The sequence below is a fragment of the Schistocerca piceifrons genome, chromosome X, assembly GCF_021461385.2.
Source record: "Schistocerca piceifrons isolate TAMUIC-IGC-003096 chromosome X, iqSchPice1.1, whole genome shotgun sequence".
Taxonomy (NCBI): Eukaryota; Metazoa; Arthropoda; class Insecta; order Orthoptera; family Acrididae; genus Schistocerca; species Schistocerca piceifrons.
In genome coordinates this window covers 562,905,496-562,910,736 of record NC_060149.1, presented here as the reverse complement: position 1 = coordinate 562,910,736, position 5,241 = coordinate 562,905,496, and the positions used below count along the sequence as shown (strand labels likewise).

At 40.0% G+C, this 5,241-nt stretch overlaps 1 pseudogene; it reads left to right on the top strand.

Annotated features, from left to right (window-relative positions):
• The first annotated feature begins 4,022 nt into the window (after positions 1-4,022).
• On the top strand, positions 4,023-4,891 carry LOC124722521 (annotated as a pseudogene).
• The last annotated feature ends 350 nt before the right edge of the window (positions 4,892-5,241 follow it).

The following is a 5,241-nucleotide window of genomic DNA, read 5'->3' as shown; positions in this document are numbered from 1 at the left end:
TCAGATACTGTCATATTGTTTTGATGGGTTAGACACCAGATATTGTTGGATTGGGGATGCTGTAATGATCAGAGTGTGCTTTTCGTCAATATATATGAAGGTAAAAAAATTCCTTTTTTTGTATTATTTCAATGTCTTAAACAATAATGCCTCTTGGTCACAGGATCAGTCAACAAAGCATCTGGCTCGTGTTCTTGTATTAGACTGCATTTCTGGTTTCTATGTGCAATTATAGTATTTCTGTTTTTTTTAATTAGTTCAGTATAAATGGTGTTTAAAATATCTGGTCTTATTGAGGAAGAACCGTGCCAGATGTGTACATTGAATCAGACTTCCACACACAGAACAGTGACACTTGTGCTTTGTTGTTTCGTAGCTTTCATAGTTGCTGGGGACTTAATTAATTAATTGTGTTAACGGAAGTTTTCTTTCGTTCTTTGTTGTTATTCTATGCAGTCAGATTGCGTACTATACCAGACAGGGCCAACCGGTTACGAGACTGCGTAATCGGACAGACAACGACTAAAATTAAAAAGTATTTGCATTCATTATATATATAATTAAGCCCCCATGCAAGCTGTAACCGAAATTTCGAAACACCCTCCACAGGAAACAACTCACTGCCTGTCTATTACCTCCACTTTTCTACCTATAATGCTTATGACACTAATGATCGAAACAAACAGAAAGAAAGGTTCATCTCTAGCAAAAAGCCATATTCTTGAATATTTCTGGTATCTCAATTGCAGATTTTTCAGCGCTCATTTAACTTCAGGACTCTGTATCTCAAAATGAACAAAAATGGACTTTTACAGCTGGCAGGGGTGGCCGTGCGGTTCTAGGCGCTACAGTCTGGAGCCGAGCGACCACTACGGTCTCAGGTTCGAATCCTGCCTCGGGCATGGATGTGTGTGATGTCCTTAGGTTAGTTAGGTTTAATTAGTTCTAAGTTCTAGGCGACTGATGACCTCAGAAGTTAAGTCGCATAGTGCTCAGAGCCATTTGAACCATATTTTGGACTTGTACCACTATTGAAATAAGCCCTTCATATAAGACAAATTGCGAACGACCACCAAAATACAATGACGATTAATCGCATGGAAAAGTGGCTCTGTAAAGGTATGTGTTTCACCCGAACTGGTTATCGACAATTCGGTTCTGTCATGTCGCTCGGCCGGAAAAGATACGGAATGGCAGACGGGACGACGAATCCGCCGCGCATCAAAAATTCTGAAGGAAGCGGCTTGTGCGTGCGAGCTGGGCCGATGCAACAGTCAGCGCACAGCGCCTCCACGTGGCGCGATAAGCAACTGGAGAGCTTCCTGCGCGCGACGCGAGAGGAGCCACCTTCTTGGGACGGGAAAGCTGGGCAGCGCGGGAAATCCTGTACGACTCACCGGCTCCAGCCTCATACCCCACACGTCTGAGGAACAATGTAAGCACTGTGTTAATGCAGCACCCCATGCTTCCACTTGATATTTTCGATGACATTTTATGTAATGAGTCTTTTTTTCTTTGATTCTTCATTTACACTCTACAATATATAGGCTGCCCAGCAAAGAACTCCATTGCCTTAAAATTTAATATCGTGAATACAAAGATCAATATAATAACGCAACAAATTGTATGTTTGCTTCGATAGCTGTAAGAATTTTGTATGGAACTTTGGAAATAATAGTTACGAAAACTGCTAACAGAAGGTGATGTGCTGACGACTTTCGATTTTCGATGGAAACATGTGTAGACTGTTTCTCAGTACTGCATGCATGCTGGAACGCATCAATCCAATCTCTGTTGCAATTTTTCAAACGAATTTCTTTGGGTGTTGCTGTGTAAGTTCAGATGATGATGAAGTCCCATACTCTTTGACAGAGCGTAGGGGGACGATGCGGGAGACTTGCACCGCCGTACTAGGCAAGGTCCTAGCGGTGGTGGTTTGCCATTGCCTTCCTCCGACCGTAATGGGGATGAATGATGATGATGAAGACGACACAACAACACCCAGTCATCTCGAGGCAGGTAAAATCCCTGAACCCGCCGCCAATCGAACCCGGGACTCCGTGCTCGGGAAGCGAGAACGCAACCGCGAGACCACTAGCTGCGGACGTAAGTACAGAATCTGTGGCGAAATTTTCATGGGTAACTACAGCTGATCTGGGACCGTCACGCCCCTCTACACCATCAGTCACGCTGCCTTTAATTACAATTTGACGAATAGCTATCGATTGGTTTTCGCATCGTGTCCTTTCTTAACATTAAATCGCGTTTAAATACAGGGCCTTGTCTTAATACTGTGTTCTAATCCATGACATTCCGGAAATACACGTTGTTCAATTGAATACGTGGTTTCCAGATTTTCTTTCGCTACATTGATCTCTTTTCGCGTCACACTGCGCTTCGGAGTGCTAATGACAAGCATTATGCAATGCAATTACACCGCCATCTGTTAGAAGATTTTGTAACGACTTCTTCGAAGGTACCGTTTGTTGCCTTCTTCTATTGATCGTAATTTTAATGTTATGTTAATTTTAAAATCAGGGAGTCATTTGTTGGACTCCCTGTATAACCTATAAGCTTAATGGCTCTAGTCATCCCCCTGTTTATAAAAACAGATGCAAAATTCTTCACGTTTCGAGCGTGTCCGTTTCGCGCATGCACATAGGAAGCTGCGAGTGAGACTGCGAGGGGGAGGGAGCAGTGTCGCCCCGCAATGCCGACGCTGGCTGGCGCCCTGCTGCACGGTAGTTTCCTTTTCACTCCGCGTGAGTTGTGCTCAAAAACCGTGCACCAAATCCTTCAATGTAATGCAGAGTATTATAATCCTGCTTCCACTTGCTTTATTCCATTGGTTCTTTTGTTTTGCTGCTAACTTTAACCATGGCCTTGCATCCCCAAGAAATAAGTTCTGCGACTGTAAGTGAACTTCAACAGCTTACGTTTTCGAAGATTCCTCTCCATAAGGCAGTTACAGGTTCGAAACCTGATATTCTAAGATCTTAGCCAGGCATAAATAACAACAAGAAATATATTCCAAGTTTTACTTCTGAATGGTACTAACGGAAAACTTTTCTTTACCTCCGTGAAGAAAAAAGTGCACTGTCTTGCTTTCAGTGTTTGCTGTTTCAAATAGATGTAACGTGGAAAGAATATAATCTTAGAAATACAAACCACATGAAACAAAAAAGCTGAAAAGTATTTGATGTCAAAGACACATGCTGATAATTTTTCACTCTCCCTTTTAAGAAATGTACTAAGTATTAAGGAGAAACTTGGTTTTGAATATATATTGTCAATCAATGAGCATGATATAAAGGATAAAACGAACAGTGAAATTTTCAACAAATAATAGACTGCATATTCCTTATCGGAAACTGATACTCTCTTACGTGGACAAAATTAAACAGACGATTCAGTAAATCTAGGGGTATCTAGAGAATTAGTAAATTGTGCTTCTAAATTAGATTAAAATTTTAAAAATCAGTTAGACATCAGTACCGTCTTCAAAGGTGTTTGTATGACCATGCAGAATGACATGCTTGATTCCCTGTCACAATTATACCATGAGGAGATACGGACGGATATTAAGTAAGCTTCCTTTGTAGCGCTCATGGCTGATGCCACAGCAGTTGTTTAGAAACACATGCAAATGGTTCTTCTTCTACTATACGCTTTGAATGGGGAAATATTTGAGCACTTCTGGAGATTCTTCACTTCAGATAATCAAAATGCAGATAGCATATCAAAACGTATTGTAGAACAATTGGCCATAATCCTTCAACAAAATGGACTAAAACCTGTACCTCACACATTTTATGGTGCAAATATCACGAAAGGCGTAAAACAGGATTTCAAGCAAAAATAAAAGCAGTTTATACTAACGGTATTTGATTCACTGTCATCCACATCAGCTTAATTTAATTACGGTAAATGCAGCAAGTATTATACGCAATGCGAGAATATTTTTTTCTAAAATTCCGTACATTCTGAAGAGCACTGCATAGATATCCAGTCTTCAGAATCATATGGACGTCAACATTCCACGTTCATCCTCTGTAAGGTGGAAGTTCAACATACGGACCAGAAACAGAGCTAATGAAAATTTGCAGCTTTCAAAAAACGGTCTGACTGAAAGGCAGTCAACATCAAATTCAGATCAAAACAGTGCAGAAGCAACAGGAATTTTAAAATACCAGAATAATGATAATTTCAAGATTTCGTCAGATCCTTTTCGTCAGATTTAGCTTCATTCGGAAATAACTTACAACCAAATGCAATCTAGAGAAATTATTATTTTTTAAAGTAAATGAATATATAACATATTTCAAATCTGCTAGCTTGGAAACAAGGAAGTAATGTGAGAATCCTTCGAAGACACTAACGGCAGAGGCTAAGGAAGTTTGCGATGGTACGTGTGTTGATGTAATGGACAGATATTCTTCCAATCAACACTTTGTAAGTGCTAAATTGTTCAGCAAGAAATGATTCACTGGTTTGAAGAGTGAACATCGCAAGGAAGAGAGGTACTAACCATTGTTGCATAGCCCATGACTGACAAAGAAAACCTTGAAACTCCACCAAAACTTTCATAATGCAGGCCTGATATTCAGAAATACTGGAAATTTATGCAGATACTGTGATTTGTCTGGTTAAATAGACTAGACAAGTTTCTTGGCGAAATTACGAAACTGATAAAAATTATTTTGACAATATCCATGATTACATCGGAAGCACAACGCTACTTTTCAGCACTGATAAAATATAAATTTTTCTAATTGGCACTATGAATTTGGTATGACTAAATGCGCTTCTAACGCTTTCAGTGGAGCAAAATTTCCTAAGTTGTTATTCACTGCTCAGAGAAACAATAGGAAATGATTTAGTTTCTAACTGAATACATCATACTTAAAATGTAAAACATTACTTTAAAGTAAGTTAAATGTGTTGTCCTTCCAGAAATTTATCAAGCTTCTGAAGAAATATTCTTTTTATACATGTTTGCTTCCTTTTACACAATTTTAAATGGCTCTGAGCACTATGGGACTTAACAGTTGTGGTCATCAGTCCCCTAGAACTTAGAACTACTCAAACCTAACTAAACTAAGGACATCACACACATCCATGCCCGAGGCAGGATTCGAACCTGCGACCGTAGCAGTCGCGCGGTTCCGGACTGCGCGCCTAGAACCGTGAGACCACCGCGGCCGGCTACACAATTTTAAGAAAAGGTTAAACATATTCTGG